This window comes from Suncus etruscus, chromosome 2 (genome assembly GCF_024139225.1).
Source record: "Suncus etruscus isolate mSunEtr1 chromosome 2, mSunEtr1.pri.cur, whole genome shotgun sequence".
NCBI lineage: Eukaryota > Metazoa > Chordata > Mammalia > Eulipotyphla > Soricidae > Suncus > Suncus etruscus.
Window position 1 is genome coordinate 87,251,974 of NC_064849.1, and position 16,062 is coordinate 87,268,035.

The window sequence follows — 16,062 nt, forward strand, 5'->3', positions numbered from 1 at the left end:
TACCAGGGGAAACTGGCCTTGTTGTAACTATCCCTCAATTGATGCTATTCTACATAATCCCTGATTAATTTTCATAATAAAAACATTGTTTCCCAAGAACTACACAGTACTCATCAGAATAAAATTAAGATATCAAAACCAATTAATCTAAAGATAAAACATGTCATTGGTAATAAAGATGAATGATAATGGGTATGTAAATTTAATAAATTTTATTCATTGGTTAATATATGGAGCTATAGATTTTGTTCATAAGTAAGCTCATAATTAAGCACCAAAATATTCATTGTGTTAAACTGATAATATTTGTTTAAGTGCTATAAGGAAAGTAGATGCCTTTTAAATGACTCAGTCATTCCACTTTTGGTACCTATTCCAAAACATTAATTAGAAAATATATATGCATACCTTTAGTCTATGCATCTTTTAGACAATATGTAAGATATGTATATAACCCAAATGTCCAACAAAGAAGAAGATGAACAAAGAACCTACAGTTCAGATGCCCAATGTAATACTCTACGGCTGTAGGAAAAGATGTGTTCTTTTAGGGTCACTACCAGTTAAATGGAACCTGAGGTTGAGTCAGCAGGGTGACAAATTGAGTCAGAAGAGTGACAAACACTGAATAACATCAATTATCTGTGATAAACAAAAGAATGGACTGAGTCATGTGATGACAGAATCTTGGCCTTGAGTGACAAAACTGAGAAAATTAGTTGATGTTTTGAGGTGTATATTGGGGAGACAAGCATGAGGGCTAGCATGAGGGCATTGGAGAACAAGGCATGGGAGGTGGTTGTAGTTATGAGATAAAGTGAATGTGTATCAAGGCTATAAAAACTAAGAGTTTTGTAAATATGTTGCCCAAATTATAATAATTATAAAATTGATTAGGGCCATAGAGATAATACAGTAGTTAGCTTGCATGTCATCTAATCATATTTAGATTCCTGGCACCATATATGGTCCCCTGTGACAATCAAGAATGATCCTTTAGGGGACTGAGTGACAGTACAGCAGTTGAGCGTTTGTCTTGCATGCAGATGATTCAGGAGAGACCTGGTTAGATCTCTGGCATCCCATAGGTTCCCTGAGTCTGCCAGGAGTAATTTCTGAGTGCAGAGCCGGAGTAACCGCTGAGGGTCATTGGTTGTGACCCAAAAACTAACAAACAAAAAAACCCAACCAAACAAAAAAGGATCATTTTTGATCCTTTAGCACAGAGCAAAGAGAAAGTCCTGAATACAGACAGACTAAAACAAACAAAAAACAGAATTTACTTAAAATGAAGGATTCAGAGAGATACACATCTATTAGAGTATTTACTTTGCACTCAGATGACATGGATTATTTATTTTTTGTTTTTCTGGGCCACACCAGATGGTGCTCAGGGGTGACTCTGGGCTCTGCACTAAAGAATTAAACTTGGTGGTGCTCTGGTGACCATATGGGATGCCAGGAATCAAATCCAAGCTCATCTCGTTCAAGTCAAAGGCCTTACTTATGTATTATCATTCTGATTCACTACCTGGCTTTTATTCCAGCATGATACAAAGTCCTCTGGGCCCCTTTAATAATGATTCCTGAGAACAAATACAGGAATAAACCCTGAGCACATGCTGGGTATGGCCCCAAATCAAAAATGAAACAGGTGGCAGAAATGGAAGTATACAAGTTTTATAAAGTGAAGTATATATGTGTTCTTTTCAAAAAGAAAAAATAGTTGAGTCTCAGAAATAGGTATATTAATACCAAGTGATAAATTTTTATACAGGGGCCGGGCGGTGGCGCTGGAGGTAAAGGTGCCTGCCTTGCCTGCGCTAGCCTAGGACGGACTGCGGTTCGATCCCCCGGCATCCCATATGGTCCCCCAAGTAGTCAGGAGCAACTTCTGAGCGCATAGCCAGGAGTAACCCCTGAGCGTCACAGGGTGTGGCCCAAAAACCAAAAAAAAAAAAAAGAAAAAAAAATTTATACAAATAAATCATGATATCTTGAAATTATATTATTATCCTAGATGATGATGATGATGATGATGATGATTATGTCACATTTGGCAGCGCTTAGGGGTTACTCCTGCCTCTATGCTCAGAAATCACTCCTAGCAAACTCGGGGGATCATATGGGATGCTGGGATTCGAACCACAGTCCTTCTGCATGCAAGGCAAATACCCTAACTCCATGCTATCTCTCTGGCCCAATCCTAGATTTTTTTAATTTAAATCTTATGTTCTATTAAAGAAAGGGAATTTATTATTATTATTATTATTATTAGTTCCTACGTAAGTTTCAGAAATAAATATAAGTAGAGCATATATATGTCACTATGACTTTAACCCATATATGATTATAAGGTTATCAACCATTAGCTGGTTAATTGTCAATGAATTTGGAGGTTGAAAAATTTACCTCTGTCATTGAGGAGTACATTGACAATGACAAAACAATTTCCAGATAATAAAAAATTACATTTTTTCTATGAATCTACAACAGAGACATAAAATAGAAATGGCACCACATACATAACAGTCCTTAGGTTCACAACAATTCTATAACATGCACACGGCACTAGCTATTATTCTCTACTCCCTAGTGGGCTGTATTCTTACTGCCTGCACCTCAAGAGAGCTGACAATAGCAACTGATTTAATCTTACCCACATCTTTTTTTTTTTTTTTTTTTAAGGAGCCATTACTAGTCAGGGGCAGGTGTTATTCATGGTCTATAAAACTATATGCATAAGGATAGCACCGCTCATCCAACCTGAAAATGGAAGGTGAGAGCTGAGAGCTTTTAACAATGCACACTGTCTTGAACATAGGGCATCAAGATCTTTGGCAACAAGAAATATGTAAAGTGACCATTTTGCATCCATCAGGGTGAAGCGAAGTTGTAATATTAATCGAGTGTCACCATTTTCAAGATCATGCGAGGTTATTGCAGTTTTGAGTTTGCTATTCAGATACACGTTTTGGGCACTTTGCCCTAGCATTCAGGGAGCTATTTCGAATGCCTTTAAGAGTAAGTAAACATATAAAAGATATTTATTGAGCCCTATGGCAGATCCAGTTGGGGCCTCAAAAAACAGTGTGTGCCTGCAGCACTGCATTCAATTCAGCTTTGATCTCACCTCCCTTGAAAATCAGCTCAACACAAACTCAGTTTGGCTCATTGTAAGGCCTCAAATCTCACCTTAAAGCACAGAGCTAATGATGGTGAGCAGAGATTGATCCCAGCACAATCCAAAACTGTCTGGATGCAACTTTGGATGCCTCTGAAAAACACTAGAGCGGTCAGGGTAGTCTCTAAAGAGGCCAGAGTGATCCACAGAAAGGTCAAGGTGTTCTCAGGAAAGGTTAAGCAGATCCTTGCCCTCTCAATATTCAGAAGCATTCCACCACTGGACTCTTAATTTGAACTATAAGCCAGGCTATCTGAAAATTTCTAGAAGTGGCATAGGGTCCCCTGAGCACTGCTTGAAAGATCCTTCCCAAAGGAGAAAATAAAATGCTGAGAACTTACTATATTTTTCTTTAAATTCCTTAGACCTGAAATATTAACATTACTATTTATGTGGTGGTAAAGATAATTAATTAACATATAAATCAATTAGAGCAGAAGTTATCTAGTGCAACTAAGGCATTTTATACTTTTGCAAATATTTATTAATTTTCCTTTATTGTAGGTACAGTGAATTATAGTACTGCTAATTTGATAGGGTTTCATGCATCTCTCTCTCTACCAGACTTTATCTCTCCAAACAAATCTCTCATCCATCCCCCCATCATTGTAAAACTCCAAATAGTTTAGAATATGGATCTAATTTTATAAAGATATTATATTATTGATAGTTTCCAGTAATGTATGCTATTTAATAAAAAAAATCTAACCATCTTATTTAATGTATATTTATGAAATCAGAAAAAACATTAGATGATAAAATGTACTGCCTGGCCCAAGATCTAGACATTTCACTCATTTTTGTGGGTCAGAAAGGGGATTTTGTATCACACCTGCAAGTAATTGGTGTTTACTCTTGTTTCTTTGCTCAGAAATCACTCCTGATGGGTTTGGGGCTCAGATAAAACCAGAGATTTGAGTAACTTTGTGCAAGACAATTATCCAATGTATTATCATTCCAGACCCATCTGAACATTTCCTTTTCTTTCTTTTTTTTTCTTTTTGGTATTTGGGTCACACCCGGTGAAGTTCAGGGATTACTCCTGGCTATGCGCTCAGAAATCGTCCCTGGTTTGGGGGACCATATGGGGTGACAGGGGATTGAATCGCGGTCCATCCTGGGTTAGTGTGCACAAAACAGATGCCCTACCAATTGCACCACCACTCCGACTCCCCATCTGAACATTTCTATCAGGAAAAATGTTCACATGCAATAAGTATATTTTTCTTCCTTTTTATTAATTTATTTTTATTAAGGCACCGTTATTTACTAAATTGTTTCAGTCATACAGTGTTCTACACCAATCGCTCCACCAGTGTAACCATATTTCCACTTGTGCCATTGATTCTTTATCACTCCAAAGCCTGTTTCTTGGAAAGTATATGACAAGTTTATTCATATTTCTTTCTCTAACAAAACATAAAGAATTAGAAAATGGAATAATCAGAAAATAAACCAATAAAAATCAAATTTTGATGATTGATTGCATGATTTTAAGCTAGATATGTAAATAAATCCAAATTATTTAACACAATATAATAAATGGCTATTTTCATTTACATAAATAGGTTTTTGATCTGGCATCGAAAATATATTGTATTAATTTAATTTTGTATTGAAACTAATTGTGGTCATTATCGTATCTTCTCTATAATAAAGTTTTTTATTTTGTTGTTGTTATTGTTGTTTTAAAGGTTTTGGGTCACACCAGCGGGGTTACTTCTGGCTCTGTGCTCAAAAATCTTTCCTGGCAGGCTCAGAGACCGTATGGGTTTCCGGGATTTGAACCAAAGTCCATCATAAACCAGCTGCATGCAACGCAAATGCCCTACCGCTTCATTATCGCTCTGGCCCCTATAATAAAAATTTTAAAATCTTTGTGGGGCCGGATTCATAGTGCAGCGGTAGAGTATTTGCCTTGTATGTGGCTTCCCAGAACGAACCTGGGTTTGATTCCCAGCATCCCCTATGGTCCCCAGAGTCAGGAGCAATTTCTGAGGGCATAGTTCAGGAGTAACCCCTGAACATCAGCGGGTGTGACCCCCCAAAATAAATAAATAAATAAATAAATCAAAAAATAAAAACTTTTTGTGCTAATACAATTAATTAGAGTTTACATAAAATTGGTAAGACATACAAAGGTGGGATAAAGGAAGAGTTAAGAGAATTAAGAAAGCTTAAAGTATAAAAATAAGTAGTCCTTATAGAGCATAATGTGTTTTATTTCAACAAAGAAAATATGGGGTGACATTAATGGGTAACATATTTGCCTTATACATGGCCAAGTAGAATTTGATCTCCAGAGCACCATCTTCTTGCAAGAACAGTTACTTACCTTACAGTCAGTAGTAAGCTCTGAAGCACCATGGAGTGCTACCCCCAAAAAAAAGAACAAAAACAAAAACAAAAACAAAACCTAAAAATAAAAGGAATATTGGTTTTACATTAGACAATATTATAAATAATGCTTATAGTGTTGCATTAATAAGTAAAATATGACACTCAAAATCATTATAAGTATAAAAGATCCCAGACACAGAACATAAATGAGGCATGGATATATTATTGAAATTGTATAAAAACCCTTAGCAAACTCAGAATAAGCATATCTTCCATAATCTAGTAGATGGAAAACACATATGTTATGAATAAATGCCATACTCGGTGCCACATGCTGGTAAGTTTGTCCTGTTCTTTAGAGAAATGCCATAATCACTTCTTTTTTGTTTGTTTGTTTGTTTGTTTGTTTGTTTGTTTCTGGGGGGGCATAGGGGTTACTCCTGGCTATGCACCCAGAAATCGCTCCTGGCTTGGGGGAACTATATGGGACTACGGGGATCAAACCAATGTCTATCCTGGGTCAGCTGAGTGCAAGGCAAAGCTCTACACTGTGCTATTGGTCCAGTTTCCATAATCACTTCTTGAAAAAATAATTTCAAGGCTATGAATTCCCTAAGCCATTGCATTTCCCTGCAATCTAGAGCATTCCTTCTAATCTGAACGATAATCTAACTTGATGGAATATTCTTGGTGAACTGTTCATTTCTTTGAGTTTTTCCCTCCGTTTTCTTCTGTTTGACTCATAGGGTCTCATATTTGATCTGTGAATCATATGGGCTTTCCTTTATTTGTAAATTATTTTGTTATCTAGTTGCTTTGTCATGTTGAGTACAATATGTCTTGGAGGGGCCGGGAAGGTGGCGCTAGAGGTAAGGTGTCTGCCTTGCAATCGCTAGCCAAGGAAGGACCGCGGTTCGATCCCCCGGTGTCCCATATGTCCCCCCAAGCCAGGGGCGATTTCTGAGTGCATAGCCAGGAGTAACCCCTGAGCGTCAAATGGGTGTGGCCCAAAAACCAAAAAAAAAAAAAAAAAACAATATGTCTTGGAGTTACCTTAGTTGATTCTATTTTCTTTTTTATTTACTTTTTATTTATTTTTAATAATATTTTATTTAAACACCTTGTTTACAAATATGATTGTGGTTGGGTTTCTGTCATGTAAAGAACACCTCCCCATCACCAGTGCAACATTCCCATCACCAATATCCCAAATCTCCCTCCTTCCCACCCCACCCCCACCTGTACTCTAGACAGGCTTCCTACTTTTTCTCATACATTCACATTGTTATGATAGTTCTCAGTGTAGTTATTTCTCTAACTAAACTTATCACTCTTTGTGGTGAGCTTCACGAAGTGAGCTGTAACTTCCAGCTCTCCTCTCTTTTGTCTCTGAAAATTATTGCAAGAATGTCTCTCATTTTTCTTAAAACCCATAGATGAGTGAGACCATTCTGTGTCTTTCTATCTCTCTGACTTACTTCACTCAGCATAATAGATTCCATGTACATCATGTATAGGAAAATTTCATGACTTCATCTCTCCTGACAGCTGCATAATATTCCATTGCATGTATGTACCACAGTTTCTTTTTTAAATAATATCTTTATTTAAACACCTTGATTACAAACATGATTGTGATTGGGTTTCAGTAATGTAAAGAACACCCCCCTTCACCAGTGCAACATTCCCACACCAATGTCCCAAAGCTCCCTCTACCTCATCCCACTCCCACCTGTAATCTAGACAGGCTTTACAGTTCCCTCATTCATTCAAATGGTTATGATAGTTCTCAGTGTAGTTATTTCTCTAACTGCACTCACCACTCTTGGGTACCACAATTTCTTTAGCCATTCATCTGTTGAAGGGCATCTTGGTTGTTTTCCAGAGTCTTGCTATGGTAAATAGTGCTGCAATGAATATAGGTGTAAGGAAGTGATTTTTGTATTGTATATTTGTGTTCCTAGGGTATATCCCTAGTAGTGGTATAGCTGGGTCGTATGGGAGCTCAATTTCCAGTTTTTGGAGGAATCTCATGCTGAGTACAATATGTCTTGGAGTTACCTTAGTTGATTCTATTTTCTCTAGGACCCTTTAGGCCTCTTGCATTTGGTTGCATATATTTTACAACTTTGTTAAATTATAAACTAATATTTTTTAACTATAGATTCTTCATAAAATGCTTCTTTCTAAAGAATCGCATAATTCTTTTAGTTCTTCCTTGAATTCACACATAATTCTCTGGCATAATGCTCATTTCTCTTCAGATTTTTTTCAGTATTTTGTTGTTTTGCAAAGATGCCTTCTACTCATCTTGCTTCTTGATCTTTTCCTCAACTGCTATAATTCCATTGCTTAGAGATTCTAATGACTTGATGCTTATGGGTTGCTCCTGTCTATGTGCTCAGAAATCGCTCTTGGCTTGGAGAACCATATAGAATGCCAGGCATCAAACCAAGGTCTGCCTTGGGTCAGCTCTGCAAGGCAAATGCCCTACCACTCTGCTACCACTCTGGCCCTTCTAATAATTTTTTTAAAAATAAATATCACCCATTAGATTCTTCATTTCTGCTTGTAGTTTTCACATTTCAGTCCTTATAGTACTTTGCTGAGTCTGGTGCTGTCATTCCTTTGAGCTCATTAAAGATCCTCACCATGGTGTTAACAAAATAATTTTCTGAGCTTTGGAAGAGCTCTTTGTGTTATTTGTAACTTCCATGTTTCTGTTTTTCACTCATCATCATGAGTGTAATGAATTTGGTGGGATTCTTAGTGTCTTTATCATTGGTTTCCTAGGATTCCTGCAGTGTTGGGGGTAGATCTTTATAGTTAGATCCCCTGGAAGATTTGAGGGATTAAGCTGGGCACTGTTCTTTTCTTTCTCTGCCAGCCTTCACTGAAGAATAGGAATATTGTTTATATGCGCTGAGAAGCATGTAATTTTCTGAGTAGATCCATTGAGCTTCAGGAGGTTTATTGTTGGTTCATTAATATGGCAGAGATCAGGTATGGAGGCTGCTGGGACCTAGTCAGAAGGGAGCAGCTCTGTCTTTCAATTCTGGGTAGGTCCAGTGACCACAGTCAAGAGATTAATCTCACCAGGAAGAGCTGAGCCGCAAACAGAATTTCAGAAGCTGTGGTACGGAACATTAATATGATATTGACAATTCTTTTTTTTTTTTACAAATGTTTACCTGTATCACTTTTTGTCCCATGAAAATGGTCACAAATATTTATAATTAGTGATTTGTAGTAGGATTTTTAGGCCCTTAAATATGGCTAGTTCAATAAACACATTGATTTCTTTAAGGCTATAAAAAAGTTTTAAATTATTTTCAAATGATAGAATTTACAGTCATATAAATGCATATTAGACAATTCAGACCTAGAAAGTAGATAGGGTAAAAATCTATTTCAATCACCTAAGAAACAGAGAAATAAAAAGTAAATAATTGCAACTGGATGACAATTCAACAAATAAACCAAGAGGAACTTACTACAAACTACTTTTTTAAAATTATCAAGGGGAAGTGAAAATTCCTATTTGTTGCTCATAAGTGACCAGATTCACTCTGTTCCATGAAAAATACAAAAGCACTAAAGTAAATATTAATTTATCATTCAAAAGAAGAGAAGGTAACAACAAGGGCCAATATATAAAGTAAAAACTGTAACTTATTCTCAACTTCTTAACAAAAAAAGTATATAGATAATATTTGTTTTTATATAAAGTATTAATAATTTTTAGATTTGAGATCTAAAACACCTAAAATTAGATTTTAACCAAAAAGATCTAGGTCATACCACATATCTTACTTTTCTTTCAGTTATTACTAAACATACTTAATACATGATATAATAGAAGTATGCCATGCATAGATCTTTATTTAATTTATTAATTTATTTAATTTATTTAATTTATTAATCATGACTTTGAACTGTAGAACTTAATACCAGGACTAAGTATTGAAACTTTGCTCTGTATCTCTGAGACTAAATCCTTTCATATCAATTTCTGTTCTCAACATGAAATTAGTACATGTAGTATAACATTTCTTTATGACATCACTGACTTTATATTATTATTAACACAGAAAAATAGCAGTCAAATTTATTTATGAATTAATTATCTGACAATATATTAGAAATAATGCCCTCATTTGCCACTGGACAGTTTGTACTATAGTGCTTCCAATAAGCATAGATTTATGTGACCATTCTAATTAATTATATTCTATTTCTCCCATGGCTTCATTATAAAAGAAATATAGTTTTCTACTAATCATCAGGATTCCAATGTTCATCACAGATCTAACATTTCTTAAGTAGAAACTCTATACTTCTATGCACCGATATGCCAATGTATTGCTAAATACAATGAGTCTGGAATTTAATAATTCATGCTATTGAAAAGCCTTTTATAACAGGAAAAAATATGGTATGAAACTTTGTAGTAACTTTTATATGTAAAGCACTGACATTATCTTAATCCTTTCCCTATTCAATGAAAAGGTAGGGATTTAAAGGAATAGACAGCCAAAGATTATAGAATAGATATACATTATATATATTTTATTTCTGACTAAAAAGTATTGTTTCTTTTTCAAATTTCCAGAGTTATAAATAAAAGCAATTGGACGAGGTTATTATAAGGATTTTGTTCTGAGTGCAAGAATCTTATGAAAATACTACCATTTGTCTACCATTTTGAGACGATCAAAATTCTAGTAGCTAAATATTGCTATAAAATTCGAGATTGAGTCTTTCTACAGAAGCGCAGACACAGTCTAAAATTAAATATGAGAGTATTGTGAATATATGTCATCATACCACAAATTATCTTTGATTTTATTACAAAGTCACAAATGTATTAAAATGCAATACCTGAATTGAAAAATAATATAATATATATTGAAGGGAAGTGGAAGCTTCAACTAAGAGATCTGTCCAGGTAGCTCAGAAATTTAACTTTTAGATGGCTGGAGAGATATTCGATAGGACACTCACCCTGCATGTGTCTGACCTGGGTTCAGTCTCTTGGTTCCCAACGTGGTCTACCAACTCCACCAGCAGTGATCCTTGAGCATATAGACTCAGGAGCAATTCTGTGAGTGCCTCGGAATATATTCTTCTAAAAATACAAATATAAAAAAAGAAAATATATACTTTTATAAATACAGGGTGAATATCAAAGTCTCTTACTTGCCATGGTTCATGAAGAATTAGAGACAAGGATTATTATGAAAGTGAACTTGATCCTACCTGAGAATAATCCAGAATATGAGTCAACAAAACTTTTAGCAGCTGTTGATTATTTACATGATCTCTGTAGCTGGCCAGTCAGAATTTTTTAGTGATAAATAATTTTATATAAATTATATAATTTTATAATAATTTATTTCCATTTTTCAATAATTACATTTGTTAATCATTGTGCAAATAATTTTTTATGGAACAGTATTAAAGTACATTATTAAATTATTTTGTTTAATCCCCATATGTTTAAAGAGATGGGTACATTGATTTATAAGTGATTTTCTAGAAAATATTGTATGAAGTGACTTAGTTTTATAGTGGGCTTGCTTTCAAAATTTAAAAATATAGGCTTCTTTGAATTTTTTTCAAATAGATAATTAGAAAGGTGTATCAGAAATAAAATTTACAATGTATATTATTTGAAACTTTAGCTTCTGTGTATACCAACTACCCTTTATTAGTTCTCATTCTCCACTCACTTTCTCTCTCACTTCCCTCCTCCTAGAAAGAATTATATTTCGGGGCCGGGCGGTGGCGCTAAAGGTAAGGTGCCTGCCTTGCCTGCGCTAACCTTGGACAGACCGCGGTTTGATCCCCCGGTGTCCCATATGGTCCCCCAAGCCAGGAGCAACTTCTGAGCACATAGCCAGGAGTAACCCCTGAGCGTTACTGGGTGTGACCCAAAAACCAAAAAAAAAAAAAAAAAAAAAGAATTATATTTCTATAATAGTGAGTAAACAAAAATACCTAAGACAAATTTCTAGATACTTTTCAAATACTCAAATTTTCTTCAATTACGTTAAATATTAAATTGTGTCTGTCTTCATTTGATATCAATATAGAAAGCCTGGCTTAAAATTAACTATTGATACAACATCAACCTCAAATAAGATTAAAAAATGTATGCAAGTTTCAATACTCCTAAATGGAAATTTATTGTTTCTAGTGTAAGATTCAGTTCCCCATCCTTTTATAGTATCATAAACTTTGAAGACTTAGTGCTTTTATCTTTCTTTCTTAGTAGTTCTTGATAAATATTTCTTCAATTACTCTGTCTCTTATCTCCTTCCATGACTCCAATTTTATGATAAGTGAATATTCCCTCCACCACAGAAATGTCATCTCCATTTCTGTCTGTCACCAATGTCTCTTAAATTTAATTGAATATACTTCTTATCATTTTCACTTTAGTGCCTTCTGATAGTCTACCAACTATTATTGCCAAACTCCATTATATGCCCTTATGCTACTTCGATACTCAGTTCATTTTAAAGTTTTTGTTTCATACATAAGTTTATAACTTTTTTCATTTGCCTTGTACTATTATTACTTTTTTAGGGTGCTATTTCCCCCACTTTACATTTCCCCTGTTTTTTCTATGATTGGCTTTTTATACATTTCTTTTTATGATTATTGGAGTCTCCCAAAAGCAAGTCTGTGATTGTTATGAGCTCAGAGTCCCTGTGGAACATTATCAAGAGTTGGCTGTGGCCATACAAATTCAGGATTTGGGAGCATACCATGGTGTGAGGACTCTAGTTAATCATGTGGCAAAGCCTGTGATAAATGCCCCTGGTAGAGGCAAAACTCAGAGGAAAGAACCTCAGTCACTAGGGGGAAAGCACTTGCATTAATTCCAGTCTTGTCTATTGTTACATGCTAATTGTTTATGCATTACTAAAGGAAATTTCATGTGTTGTGGTTGTCTTGTATGGGTTTGCAGTTGGAAGCTGGAAGCATTGATTAAATAGATTCTGCAACCTCTAGAAGATGTATTTGCTATTAGGAATCCCTAAAGAAGCTGTAAACATAGTCAATATTGAAAATGCTAATGAAAATATTCTGCTTCTGTTTAAGTAAACATATAATGTTAGCTTTAATATTACTATTAAAGATTTATAGAGTTAAATATTTATACATTGCCCTTGAATAAGAATAATTGAATGAAAATTTTAATGGAAGATGAGAGTTAATTGATGTCTTATATGACCCAATACCCTTGGAACAATGCATTCCAATCTCCCTTGAGCAAGGTTCTATGAAAGGGAACAGAGTGGTCAACAGTAATAGTCCTGATGTGGTGGACATGATATCTCATTTGGGGGAAGATAGTTGACCCCAAGCAAATTTTCATTTGCTTGACACCACTGGAACATAAATACAGTATGCACACATGGTAAATCCTCCCCCACCTTCACCCAGGAGCAATGAAGAGGGAGCTGAGAGTGTCTGGGTTAATTAAAAAAAAAAGAGATGATGAGTTGATTTGCCTTTTAAGGGTAGATTGATTGATCACATCCTTATTGCTGACACACAAGCTTCTGTCTATTACCCATTAACTACAACTCTGTTTCCTTTTTCCTTGTATTTTGGATCTAAGTGGCTAAGGGATGGAGAAAGCATTTTTCTTTTTCTTTATCAAACTAAGGGCAAGCTTGTAGTAAACCTATAAATAAATGCTCTAGGATGAACATCAGCAGAGACAGTTTGAGCAGTAGTGCTGTCGTCTTCTCAGACTCCAAATCTCTCATTTCGGGTCCCACTGAGCATTCCCTGAGACTGAGTTGGTCTCTGGCAAAAACTGGCATATGAAATAGTGAAGAAGGAAGGATAAAATTATGTTCCAATTTACACTGCTCTTGGTTAGAACCAAAAGGGAAGCAATCCTCAACAACAAAATTTCTAGCTCAAGAGTTAAGTTTTGTCTATATCCAGCTCAATCACACTATCCAGATTATCTTTCTACAAGCTAGAGGTTTCTGTGAAGGTGTTCAAAAATTTAATAAGTGATGAAGCTAGTAACACTAGATTATGTGTTTGAGTCAAAACATTTGCTTACTACCTAATATGTGGCTGGATCTCATATTTTCCTTCAAAGAAAGAAATTAAACAACTTACACACCCAAGAAAAAAGAAATCTTCCCCCAAACTGCTTTTAAATGAACCTGCAATATCAGTTCTCTTGAGGTCTTGCAGAATTCACACAAACTCATAATAGAAGTAAATACTTCTTTACTCAAACCCCATATATCTCTTAATTTTCTTGAACAGTAGGCCTGAGTAGGCAGTGTGACCAGAAATATTCTGAAGAAGATGGTGAGCAAACTTCTGGAGCTTACCGCCACCAAAATCTCTGGCCTACTCACAAAGTGTCCCCAATTGGCCTCACTTCTGGCAAGTGACCCACTCTTTGTCACCACGTGGGAATCATCAAAGCATTTATCAGACCAGGTTTTTTTATATTTATTATCAGAGTATATTATATTTATTATCAGAGTGGAGTGTAGGGTAGGAGGTAGGAAGTCAGGAAATATTATGAGTTGTTCATACCATCACACAGTAAAATAAAAAGCTATTTTATCTATCCATGACCATAAAGTTTTATCCTTAAAGTTGTTTATTTTATCCACCCTACAAATTTGAAAGTAGTCGAGTTGTTACCTATTTTTTGAATCTTAACTATTTACAAAAATCATTCCATGCCATGATTTGAAATAGTTAGGAGTAGAAAAAGATCAGTGTGTCAAGAGCTCCAGGTAAGAATTCTACATAAACAAAACAAAACCCCAGCCCATAAAAGTTGTTTGGAATGAATGAATGGTAACAGATATGTGTGTGAGTGTGTTAAAGCAGTATAAAAATACAAAAATTGATGAGTGGCTAAAGAAACTCTGGTACATCTACACAAAGGAATACTATGCAGCAGTCAGGATGAAAGACGTCATGAGATTTTCCTATACATGGATGGACATGGAAAACATTATGCTGAGTGAAATGAGTCAGAGGGAGAGAGATAGACACAGAATAGTCTCACTCATCTGTGGGATTTAAAAAAATAAAGACAGTATTGTTATAATACCCATAGATAATAGAAATGAAGGCTTTAAGGACCGACAAAAATATGAAGCTTTCCACAAAGAGTGATGAGTTCAGTTAGAGAAATAACTACACTAACAACTGTTATAATAATAGTAGTGTGTAAGAGAAATAAAATGCCTGTCTTGAAGACAGGAGGGTGCAGAGAATAAGATGGGAGGTATTGGTGGTGGGAATGTTACAATGGTGAAGGGGAGTGTACTTCTTTATGACTGAAACCAAACTACAAATATGTTCATAATCATGGTGCTTAAATGTATTAAAAATAATAGATTAAATAGAAGAAAAACCTCTTAACATTGACTAATTGCGATATTATATTCTGTAAGATTTATAATGACTTCTCTCCCAGTCTAAGAAAGTACTTACAGTACTTTAGATCACTTTGTAACAACAAAGATCTTTCTATCTTGCCTTTGTCTTGATTTTATATATAATCAGACACATGTGTAAGTCTTTATGATAAGCTGAATAATGATATACATCTAAAATTAAGTCTTAATATAAGTCTCATGTTTAAAATAAAAAGTAATGGGAAGCAGTTATAAGGAATAGAGGGGCCGGGAAGGTGGCGCTAGAGGTAAGATGCCTGCCTTGCAAGCACTAGTATAGGACGGACCACGGTTCGATCCCCCAGTGTCCCATATAGTCCCCCCAAGCCAGGGGGGATTTCTGAGCACATAGCCAGGAGTAACCCCTGAGCATCAAATGGGTGTGGCCCAAAACAAAAAACAAACAAACAAAAAAAAAAGAAATAGAGAGAAAATGGTATCCAATTCCAATAAGACCAATAAATTAGCTATCTTGTGAATAGATCTCATAATACATCAGAGGAAATAAACTACATTTTGGTCTAGCTATCTAATGCCAACATTATTTCTAATAACATATGAATGACTTAGAGGTTTTGTAAATACATGTGATCCCATTACTTTTTAAAAAATCTGGTTTTGTATCCTTACATATTATTTTAGCTATCAAATAATTCAATAACTAAATTTGGGTTGGCAAAAATTATCATCATACTGTTTATAAATTTATTCAGATAGAAATCAACTTCAAACATCAGATTACTTCAAGATGCTTATACATTTTTATCTAATTCATTTATTTTAGGCAGTTACATACATTTCATGACATTAAAATAATTTCATTATAAACAATTATTATATGTTGCTCCTTTGCAATGTTATGTTGGAGTGGTATTTGAGTAATAATTTTAATTCTTTTGAGATATGATATACTAAGAATATCTTAATTTTAAAATGTCTGAGTTTTCTTAAGTAATTGTTATTTATTTCCTGTTCTCTGTTTAGCTTCATTAATTGTTTCTCTTGGGTTTGTATAGATGAATCATTAATGGCATAAAACTATAATTGGTAGTGTTCTTTGCTTGCTAATTGGCATGC